Source organism: Notothenia rossii (assembly GCF_949606895.1).
Source record: "Notothenia rossii genome assembly, chromosome: 7".
In the NCBI taxonomy this organism is placed as follows: domain Eukaryota; kingdom Metazoa; phylum Chordata; class Actinopteri; order Perciformes; family Nototheniidae; genus Notothenia; species Notothenia rossii.
Genome location: NC_136905.1, coordinates 85145955 through 85157997, shown reverse-complemented (window position 1 = coordinate 85157997; position 12043 = coordinate 85145955). Strand labels below are relative to the sequence as shown.

The 12043-nt window shown below is 44.1% G+C and overlaps 1 protein-coding gene across 1 annotated transcript in view; it reads left to right on the top strand.

Moving 5' to 3' along the window:
- The first annotated feature begins 9777 nt into the window (after positions 1 to 9777).
- The window catches only part of stx11a (syntaxin 11a), a 5431-nt gene continuing 3165 nt past the window's right edge, over positions 9778 to 12043 (top strand). The window contains exon 1 of the mRNA XM_079694566.1: positions 9778 to 9908. The gene's annotated coding sequence lies outside the window, so the exon portion shown is untranslated. The remainder of the gene's footprint in view (positions 9909 to 12043) is intronic.

Genomic DNA, 12043 nt, shown 5'->3' with positions numbered 1-12043 from the left:
ACCCTAATGCAGAGTGGCTTTGCACCTCTGGATTCAAACTGGAACCCAATGCAGAGTGGCTTTGCACCTCTGGATTCACACTGGAACCCAGTGCAGAGTGGCTTTGCACCTCTGGATTCAAACTGGAACCCAATGCAGAGTGGCTTTGCACCTCTGGATTCAAACTGGAACCCAATGCAGAGTGGCTTTGCACCTCTGGATTCAAACTGGAACCCAGTGCAGAGTGGCTTTCACCTCTGGATTCAAACTGGAACCCAGTGCAGAGTGGCTTTGAACCTCTGGATTCAAACTGGAACCCAGTGCAGAGTGGCTTTGCACCTCTGGATGCAAACTGGAACCCAGTGCAGAGTGGCTTTGCACCTCTGGATTCAAACTGGAACCCAATGCAGAGTGGCTTTGCACCTCTGGATTCAAACTGGAACCCTAATGCAGAGTGGCTTTCACCTCTGGATTCAAACTGGAACCCAATGCAGAGTGGCTTTGCACCTCTGGATTCAAACTGGAACCCTAATGCAGAGTGGCTTTGCACCTCTGGATTCAAACTGGAACCCAATGCAGAGTGGCTTTGCACCTCTGGATTCAAACTGGAACCCAATGCAGAGTGGCTTTGCACCTCTGGATTCAAACTGGAACCCAGTGCAGAGTGGCTTTCACCTCTGGATTCAAACTGGAACCCAGTGCAGAGTGGCTTTGCACCTCTGGATTCAAACTGGAACCCAGTGCAGAGTGGCTTTGCACCTCTTGATTCAAATTGGAACCCAGTGCAGAGTGGCTTTGCACCTCTGGATGCAAACTGGAACCCAGTGCAGAGTGGCTTTGCACCTCTGGATTCAAACTGGAACCCAATGCAGAGTGGCTTTGCACCTCTGGATTCAAACTGGAACCCTAATGCAGAGTGGCTTTCACCTCTAGATTCAAACTGGAACCCAGTGCAGAGTGGCTTTGCACCTCTGGATTCAAACTGGAACCCAGTGCAGAGTGGCTTTGCACCTCTGGATTCAAACTGGAACCCAATGCAGAGTGGCTTTGCACCTCTGGATTCAAACTGGAACCCAATGCAGAGTGGCTCTGCACCTCTGGATTCACACTGGAACCCAGTGCAGAGTGGCTTTGCACCTCTGGATTCACACTGGAACCCAATGCAGAGTGGCTTTGCACCTCTGGATTCAAACTGGAACCCAATGCAGAGTGGCTTTGCACCTCTGGATTCAAACTGGAACCCAATGCAGAGTGGCTTTGCACCTCTGGATTCAAACTGGAACCCAGTGCAGAGTGGCTTTGCACCTCTGGATTCAAACTGGAACCCAATGCAGAGTGGCTTTGCACCTCTGGATTCAAACTGGAACCCAATGCAGAGTGGCTTTGCACCTCTGGATTCAAACTGGAACCCAGTGCAGAGTGGCTTTGCTCCTCTGGATTCAAACATATAAAACTATAACTGAACAAAGAGAACTACTTCTTTTTTAATCCTTCATCATTTGATGCTTTATTTTAAGTTCTTGAGTTTATACAATTATTTTATTCTGTAATTTCTTTGACTTAATATAAATATATATATTTTTAATGATATTTTATTGGAGGATTTAATCTAGCCTGTTATTGTCCTTGTCTTGTGTTAAATATCATGTTATTGGACCTTTGACCTAACCTTTATTGTATTCTGAAAGAGAGCAGCTGTCACTTTGTTTCATGTCCTTCACTAATTTAAATGATTAACTCATCAACTCAATCTGGAACAAGGCGTCTCCTCTGTTTCTCTACCTGCTGTTAAAGCGTAATGTGATGCTTATTACGCCTGTTTTTAAATGTCTTTTTAATAATGTATTTATGCTGTCTTTGTTCTTAAATGTATTTGTCTTTGAATCTGTAAAGCTCTTTGAATCGCCACGTGCTGAACAGTGTTATATAAATCAAATGGCCTTGCTCTTCGTGTGAACAGAGTTCTGAGTTCATCGGGACAGACCGTTAAATGAAGCTGATTCTTCTGTTACTGACCGCAGGAGGACAGGAACATCTGATATGAGATCAAAGCTGGATTTTGAGAATTTCAGAAACAATTTAGAATTTTGAGAACATTTTAGAATATTGGGAAATATTAAAAAAATGTTGAGAATTTTTTGTAAACGTCATAATTTTGAGAATTTGAGAAAAATGTCATAATTTTCAGGTTTTCAGAAAATAATAAAAATGTTGTCTTTTGGAAAAATAAAGTCAGGGTTTTAAGGAAAAAGTCAGCAATTTTGAAAAAAAATGAAAATACTTTATTCAGAAATGTTATCATATGTTTGAACCCTGGGTGCAGAGTCACGTCTCCTGCAGATAGTAAAGTTCAGTTGTATTCAGAAAGGCTATTTATATGACAGTTTGAGTCCTGAGCGCAGAGTCTCCATGCCGCCGGACGCAGTGCTGGTTATACCCCAGTGTTAATCCTTTGAGTGAACCAAAGTGACTCACTGAGTTCACAACCTCCGGGACTCATGACAGACTTCATCTAATTGAGTCAGATGCTCGGAGAGTCAGTCTGAAGCAATAAGGTAAATGAATCAGTCACAACTGTGTGTGTGTGTGTGTGTGTGTGTGTGTGTGTGTGTGTGTGTGTGTGTGTGTGTGTGTGTGTGTGTGTGTGTGTGTGTGTGTGTGTGTGTGTGTGTGTGTGTGTGTGTGGAAGTGGAAACAGCTGATGTTTTGTCCACTGATTAATGTACCCTAACTCTTGAAGCCTGATGCGATATAATGTAATAACACATGGTGGGGGGGGGGGGGGGGGGGGGGTTGTACATTTGCTTTTTATGTAACAGGAATTTTTGGATATGAATAAATCAAATATATATCTTTATAATAATTTACCAAATGTCTTTTATGGATTTCACACAGATCCAGATTATTTAAACGTGGTTATTTATTCGTAATATTTGTATTTAAATTGGTTTTAAACTTTCTGTTTATCCTTATAATCTTTTTTTAATAAAAATATCATATATATTTATATCATATCTTCTTTCCACCTCTGCTAAGTTGATTATTTATACATCTATTGTTTTTTGTTTATTTAATTTTGATTTGTTTCCATATTATTTATCAAAACGCAGCACAAAAATAATTTAAAAAAAACTACAAATAATAGTAAATTATAAAATGGTCCTAAATGTAACTGTGGACATCAGATAGTGACGGCTGAATTTATTATAAACACAATCCGAGTTGTAATTAGTAGAGTTTATTCTCACGCAGAGCTTTAGTGATGAGATGAATGGAGTTGTGTTTCAGACAGTCGAATGGAACGAGAGAGCTCTGCAGACATTTAGCATGAACACAGTCTATGGTTTAACAACGTCTCTGTCCTCTGATCGTGAGGCCTATCCTTACAGTTTAGGTCTTTCTGTTTGACATTCAGTCCCTGGAGGTCTCGGGCCTCTGGTTGCTTTGGCCCCTGGTTGTGTTGGCCCCTGTAGTGTTGGCCCCTGTAGTGTTGGCCCCTGTAGTGTTGGCCCCTGGTTGTTTTGGCCCCTGGTTGTGTTGGCCCCTGTAGTGTTGGCCCCTGGTAGTGTTGGCCCCTGGTAGTGTTGGCCCCTGGTTGCTTTGCCCTCTGGTTGTTTTGGCCTCTGGTTGTGTTGGCCCTTGTAGTGTTGGCGCCTGTAGTGTTGGCCCCTGTAGTGTTGGCCCCTGGTAGTGTTGGCCCCTGGTAGTGTTGGCCCCTGGTAGTGTTGGCCCCTGTAGTATTGGCCCCTGTAGTGTTGGCCCCTGGTTGTTGTGGCCCCTGGTTGTTTTGCCCTCTGGTTGTTTTGGCCCCTGTAGTGTTGGCCCCTGTAGTGTTGGCCCCTGTAGTGTTGGTCCCTGTAGTGTTGGTCCCTGTAGTGTTGGCCCCTGTAGTGTTGGTCCCTGTAGTGTTGGCCCCTGTAGTGTTGGTCCCTGTAGTGTTGGCCCCTGTAGTGTTGGTCCCTGTAGTGTTGGCCCCTGGTAGTGTTGGCCCCTGTAGTATTGCCCCCTGGTAGTGTTGGCCCCTGGTAGTGTTGGCCCCTGTAGTGTTGGCCCCTGTAGTGTTGGCCCCTGGTTGTTGTGGCCCCTGGTTGTTTTGCCCTCTGGTTGTTTTGGCCCCTGTAGTGTTGGTCCCTGTAGTGTTGGCCCCTGGTAGTGTTGGCCCCTGTAGTGTTGGCCCCTGGTTGTGTTGGCCCCTGGTTGTGTTGGCCCCTGGTTGTGTTGGCCCCTGGTTGTGTTGGCCCCTGTAGTGTTGGTCCCTGTAGTGTTGGCCCCTGGTTGTGTTGGCCCCTGTAGTGTTGGCCCCTGGTTGTGTTGGCCCCTGTAGTGTTGGCCCCTGGTTGTGTTGGCCCCTGTAGTGTTGGCCCCTGGTTGTGTTGGCCCCTGTAGTGTTGGCCCCTGGTAGTGTTGGCCCCTGTAGTGTTGGCCCCTGGTAGTGTTGGCCCCTGTAGTATTGGCCCCTGGTTGTGTTGGCCCCTGTAGTGTTGGCCCCTGGTTGTGTTGGCCCCTGTAGTGTTGGCCCCTGGTTGTGTTGGCTCCTGTAGTGTTGGCCCCTGGTTATGTTGGCCCCTGGTTGTGTTGGCCCCTGGTTGTGTTGGCCCCTGAAGTGTTGGCCCCTGGTTGTGTTGGCCCCTGGTTGTGTTGGCCCCTGTAGTATTGGCCCCTGGTTGTGTTGGCCCCTGTAGTGTTGGCCCCTGGTTGTGTTGGCCCCTGTAGTGTTGGCCCCTGGTTGTGTTGGCTCCTGTAGTGTTGGCCCCTGGTTATGTTGGCCCCTGGTTGTGTTGGCCCCTGGTTGTGTTGGCCCCTGAAGTGTTGGCCCCTGGTTGTGTTGGCCCCTGGTTGTTTTGGCCCCTGGTAGTGTTGGCCCCTGTAGTGTTGGCCCCTGTAGTGTTGGCCCCTGTAATGTTGGCCCCTGGTTGTTTTGGCCTCTGGTAGTGTTGGCCCCTGGTAGTGTTGGCCCCTGTAGTGTTGGCCCCTGGTTGTGTTGGCCCCTGTAGTGTTGGCCCCTGGTTGTGTTGGCCCCTGGTAGTGTTGGCCCCTGGTAGTGTTGGCCCCTGGTAGTGTTGGCCCCTGTAGTGTTGGCCCCTGGTTGTGTTGGCCCCTGTAGTGTTGGCCCCTGGTTGTGTTGGCCCCTGGTAGTGTTGGCCCCTGGTAGTGTTGGCCCCTGTAGTGTTGGCCCCTGGTTGTTTTGGCCCCGGACCACGATTGAACCTGAAATGAAGCTAAGTAGTTTTGAGCCCTTTCACTAAAGCACCCACAGAGAATAATCCAGAATATCTTTGTGAAAAAGCTCAGAGCAAAGTGTTCTGCTGCAGAGGAGTGGAGGAGGGAGAAGAAAGTCTGACACCTGCTGGACGACAGAAGCACTACACACTACAGACTTTCAAAATAAGAGCATCGTTGGATTCAACAAAATAAACTTTGAGTTGATTGACAAAAAATTGCGTTAAATGTTTCCCTCTTTCCCGTTATTGTCTTTCTGTGTTTTTCATCACAAATGTCAAAGTATAGTGGCTAAGAAATATATAAAACAATAATACAAAGTTAGAAATGTGCATAAAAAACCTAAATAATTCAAATAAACGTCACACCTTAAAAACATCTAATTGGAAATGATAGTATGTCAAAGGATGCCTCCTGTCAGAACTGGTGGATGTGGGGAGGAAAGGGGAAGTTTTGGGCTCTACTGGAACTAATACCTCCAGGATTCCTGCTTGGATGAGAGGTAGAAGATGGAAGATGTCATAGTATTGGTTTTCATAAAAAGATGACAAGTCATTAAAAAGTGACAAAAATGCAAAATTGAGTCCGTCTTTAAAACTTAGTCAGGGTCTTTGCATTCAAGACTTACAACATGTCATAAAAAATCATCCCGCACTGGCTCCCCGTCCGTCAACAAATACCTTTCAAGATCCTCCCCCTAACCCAAAAATCCTGCTCCACCACCAGGCCCCCTCCACCACCAGGTCCCCTCCACCACCAGGCCCCCTCCACCACCAGGCCATCTCCACCACCAGGCCATCTCCACCACCAGGCCCCCTCCACCACCAGGCCCCCCCTAACCCAAAACACCTGCTCCACCACCAGGCCCCCTCCACCACCAGGCCCCCCCTAACCTAAAAAATCTGCTCCACCACCAGGCCCCCCTAACCTAAAAAACCTGCTCCACCACCAGGCCCCCTCCACCACTAGGCCCCCTCCACCACCAGGCCCCCTCCTACCTCACTGACCTGCTCCACCTTCAAAACACTGATCTAATCTCACCTTTGGAGACATATGAAGTCTTTAAAATGCTAAATGTAGTCCGTCTTAAACCAGTCTTTGCAAAGTATGACTTTCACAATGTCCGTAGTGAATTATGTCATTAAAAATCAACGTGTTAAATCTTAATCAAGAAAAACAAATAAGTGATTATAAAAGTAATTTAATATAATACTTAAGCGTGCCTTCAAATATTGTTTAAAGGTCAGAATTAAAGCCAGGCATCGTTTGTCCTAAAATAGTTAGTAATGTGCATTAATTAATTAATCATGTCTCCAAAAAGTTGTTTTTAACATTTCAAATATTATATTATGTCATAAAAAAGTCGTAAAAGTTGTAAAAAATATAAATAATAAATGGATTAAATGTCAGAATATATGATGTCATAAGGGAGATGTAGTTCGTCTTAAATCAGTCTTTGTCATGACTCACAAAGTGTTCATAGTGAAGTTTGTTGCATGAAGCAGAAAAACTACATTTAAAATCATGTTGTTTTAAAATCATGTTTTTTTTAAAAGCTTGTTTCGTGCCGAGCTTCAGGATCAGATTAAAATGTTTATCTGAGTCAGCAGAGATATAAAAACCCTCAGTGACTCAAAGCCATGGAGGAAATTACTAACACGCTGTCTGTGGAAACTCTTCCCACACACACACACACACACACACACACACACACACACACACACACACACACACACACACACACACACACACACACACACACATACAGACACAGACACACACACACACACACACACACACACACACACACACACACACACACGCACACACATTTTAGTCACGTCCTCGCCCTCTAACACATGTTGACTTTTACAACATAATTTATTCTGACATTTAATTAAAATAAATATATTACTGTAAACATTTTTAAGACATGCTTTAATTCTCCTTTATTATATATAATGACGTTTTAATGCACATTACTAAGTTAAAAACTAATTGTTCTGACACATTATCCAATGACTTTTTACGACTTTATTTTATGACGTAATATAATATTTGCAAATTTATATAAAACCTTTTGAAGACATTTTAAATAGTTTTAATGATTTTTAAATTACTTTTTAATGTACATTGAAAACTCTTTAAGGATGCGTGACTTTATTTCTGACTTTTAATTTTGAAGACGTACTTAAGTATTCGCAAATGACTTTTTTAATGACTTTTTAGTTTCAGTCTTTCCCCCATCGCTCCTTCACTGACCTCTGACCTCTGACCTCTGACCTCCAGACACAAACAGAAGGGACTCAGTGAACAGACGGACTGTTTTAGTTTCTTCAAAGCAAAGGTGTGTAGGAACCACTCTGTCACCATGCAGGTGAATATGGATGTCTGACCCGCAGAGGATCCAACAGGTAACCTGTCCGTTTAAAACGTCCTCCAGCTACCAGGAGTGGGGTTCGAACCCACGAGGACTGATGTCCATTGGATCTTAAGTCCAACGCCTTAACCACTTGGCCATCCTGGTGCATGTTTCTATCAAATGTCATTATTTTTTTCACAAAGAAATAAAGAAGTGTCTTCAAGGTCCCTATTATGCACAATACACCTCTTCATGTCTCTTCTACATCAACATGTGTCCCCTCTTCTTCATGTCTCTTCTACATCAACATGTGTCCCCTCTTCTTCATGTCTCTTCTACATCAACATGTGTCCCCTCTTCTTCATGTCTCTTCTACATCAACATGTGTCCCCTCTTCTCCATGTCTCTCCTACATCAACATGTGTCCCCTCTTCTTCATGTCTCTTCTACATCAACATGTGTCCCCTCTTCTTCATGTTTCTTCTACATCAACATGTGTCCCCTCTTCTTCATGTGTCTTCTACATCAACATGTGTCCCCTCTTCTCCATGTCTCTTCTACATCAACATGTGTCCCCTCTTCTTCATGTCTCTTCTACATCAGCATGTGTCCCCTCTTCTTCATGTTTCTTCTACATCAACATGTGTCCCCTCTTCTTCATGTCTCTTCTACATCAACATGTGTCCCCTCTTCTTCATGTCTCTTCTACATCAACATGTGTCCCCTCTTCTTCATGTCTCCTCTACATCAACATGTGTCCCCTCTTCTTCATGTCTCTTCTACATCAACATGTGTCCCCTCTTCTTCATGTCTCTTCTACATCAACATGTGTCCCCTCTTCTTCATGTCTCTTCTACATCAACATGTGTCCCCTCTTCTTCATGTCTCTTCTTCATCAACATGTGTCCCCTCTTCTTCATGTCTCTTCTACATCAACATGTGTCCCCTCTTCTTCATGTCTCTTCTACATCAACATGTGTCCCCTCTTCTTCATGTCTCTTCTTCATCAACATGTGTCCCCTCTTCTTCATGTCTCTTCTACATCAACATGTGTCCCCTCTTCTTCATGTCTCTTCTTCATCAACATGTGTCCCCTCTTCTTCATGTCTCTTATACATCAACATGTGTCCCCTCTTCTTCATGTTTCTTCTACATCAACATGTGTCCCCTCTTCTTCATGTCTCTTCTACATCAACATGTGTCCCCTCTTCTTCATGTCTCTTCTACATCACCATGTGTCCCCTCTTCTTCATGTCTCTTCTACATCAACATGTGTCCCCTCTTCTTCATGTCTCTTCTACATCACCATGTGTCCCCTCTTCTTCATGTCTCTTCTACATCAACATGTGTCCCCTCTTCTTCATGTCTCTTCTACATCAACATGTGTCCCCTCTTCTTCATGTCTCTTCTACATCAACATGTGTCCCCTCTGTGTTCAGAGACTCAGGAACAAAGACCCTCTCTCTTTTTGTCCTGATGTCTGAAAATCAGCTGATCAGATTTTATTTTAAATAATATAAATGTCATGGAAAATCATATCTTGTAAAACATGCCATATTATATTACGTCACAAAAAAAGTCGTACATTTCAAAGCATTATATGTATTAGCAATTTTACAACACGTTAGTAATGTGCAATAATAATTCATGATGAAATAATTACTAAGAATTCAAATTACTTCTTAAAAATGTTTTATATAAAAAATGTCATTTTATATTATGTCGTAAAAAAGTTTTAAAAAATCGTTAAAAATCATAATAATTAGATTAAATGGCAGAATATATTACGTGATAAAAATATCCACGTGTCTCAGTTCCATCCTGACGGTAAAATTGTCTGAAATATTATGATATATATTTATGCATTGTTAAGATATTGTATTACATTACATCGTAAAAAAGTCGTAAAAACTCATAAAAAGGTACAAAATAAATTGTCTGAAAGTATTTAAGAATATATATTTTTTTCAGTTATACTTATAATTCACAATAATGAAGCCCCTCCTCTGCTTCCGGACTCACAGCAGAAGTGTGTGTGGGTTTAGGGCGTGTCCTTCCGCGTTAGTTAGTACCTGCTGCAGCCTGCAGAGCGTGCGTGTGTGTGTGTGTGTTTGTGTGGTGGGTGTGTGCGCGTGCGTGTGTGCGTGTGTGTGTGTGTGTGTGCGTGTGTGCGTGTGTGTGTGTGTGTGTGTGTGTGTGTGCGTGTGTGTGTGTGTGTGTGTGTGTGTGTGTGTGTGTGTGTGTGTGTGTGTGTGCGTGTGTGTGCGTGTGTGTGCGCGCTGATAACGGAGAGAAAGGGGAAATGAGTGTTTCCGTCTCTCTGCTTCACTCACAGCAGCTCTCAGAGGTACGTCTTATTATATCTTTATATTCATAATACTCTCACACACACTCACACACACTGATGGTCTTCAGGTGGGATGCTTTAAGGTTAATCTGTTTTATTTATTTAGTAAAATCTTAGAAAACAATATAAATGTGATTAATAGGAATGAATGAGCGTTGTGATCTATTCTCATGTTTGAACTCAAAGCTGCTGCAGTGATACAGATAGTGTTGGTATAGCTCATTCATATCATTAACCGTGTAGCGTTTTAACTACAGTTTGCAGTAGCTTGCTGTTTGTGTATAGTGGGTAAGGTAGGCGTCTTAAAATGTGTTTTCTGCTTTTAACTATAATATCTACAGTTATTGACGAGCCCCACCCCCTTCATAACGTCTATCCTTATATGTGAAATAAACGTCCAACCAATGAGGCATTTTTTCCTAGCTTGTAACTTTATATAATTTTTTGTGTTGAATCACATCTTGTTGATTGGATTTTTTGTTTTAACTTTTTAAACTGGATTCGTCCCTCTAACGTCCCACTAACGTCCCACTAACGTCCCTCTAACGTCGTCCCTCTAACGTCCCACTAACGTCCCTCTAAGGCCCCTCTAACGTCCCTCTAACGTCCCACTAACGTCCCACTAACGTCGTCCCTCTAACGTCCCTCTAACGTCGTCCCTTTAACGCCCCTCTAACGGCCCTCTAACGTCCCTCTAACATCCCTCTAACATCGGCCCTCTAACGCCCCTCTAACGCCCCTCTAACGTCCCTTTAACGCCCCTCTAACATCGGCCCTCTAACGCCCCTCTAACGCCCCTCTAACGTCCCTTTAACGCCCCTCTAACGTCCCTCTAACATCGGCCCTCTAACGCCCCTCTAACGCCCCTCTAACGTCCCTTTAACGCCCCTCTAACGTCCCACTAACGCCCCTCTAACGTCCCTTTAACGCCCCTCTAACGTCCCACTAACGTCGTCCCTCTAACGTCCCTCTAACATCGTCCCTTTAACGCCCCTCTAACGGCCCTCTAACGTCCCTCTAACATCCCTCTAACATCGGCCCTCTAACGCCCCTCTAACGGCCCTCTAACGTCCCTCTAACGTCCCTCTAACATCGGCCCTCTAACGCCCCTCTAACGCCCCTCTAACGTCCCTTTAACGCCCCTCTAACGTCCCACTAACGCCCCTCTAACGTCCCTTTAACGCCCCTCTAACGTCCCACTAACGTCGTCCCTCTAACGTCCCACTAATGCCCCTCTAACGTCCCTCTAACGTCGGCCCTCTAACGTCCCTCTAACGTCCCTTTAACGCCCCTCTAACGGCCCTCTAACGTCCCACTAACGCCCCTCTAACGTCCCTCTAACGTCGGCCCTCTAACGTCCCTCTAACGTCCCTTTAACGTCCCTCTAACGTCCCTCTAACGTCCCACTAACCTCCCTCTAACCTCCCTCTAACGGCCCTCTAACCTCCCTCTAACGTCCCACTAACCTCCCTCTAACCTCCCTCTAATGTCCCCCGGTGTGAAGAAACTGGTTGTAACACTTTTTAAGTAACTTCCCCAAAGACCCAGTTTCCTCCTGAGGAAGTCTAAAAACAGACTCTCTGAAACACGTTTGATTAAGAACTAAACACACTTTTTAAAATACCAACAAGTTATTTAAACAACAATATTAAGACTTTGTTTAAATGTATATTTCACCAAACATTGAAACAGGCTCTGCTATTCATAATACCTGTAGTCCAAGGTGAGTTTAAGTCTGACAGAAAGCACGTTTATGTTCGATGCATCAAAACCAGAGGACGTAACGAACCGTACGTGGGAGTCAGTTATCAGTAATGTGTGTACGTGGATTTCTTTACATCAAAATCATACAAGTAGGTTTTGTACACGTAGATTTATGTCCATAGATTTATACACAGTGTATACACGTAGATGTGTTCTTGATTTGTACACGTAGTTTAAACTAATTCATTTATACACGTAGATCTATAAAATGTACACCAGGATGGCCGAGTGGTTAAGGCGTTGGACTTAAGATCCAATGGACGTCAGTCCTCGTGGGTTCGAACCCCACTCCTGGTAGCTGGAGGATGTTTTAAACTGACAGGTAGAGACTGGTCTACAGGTACCTGGTGGTGAGAGAGTGATTTCTACAC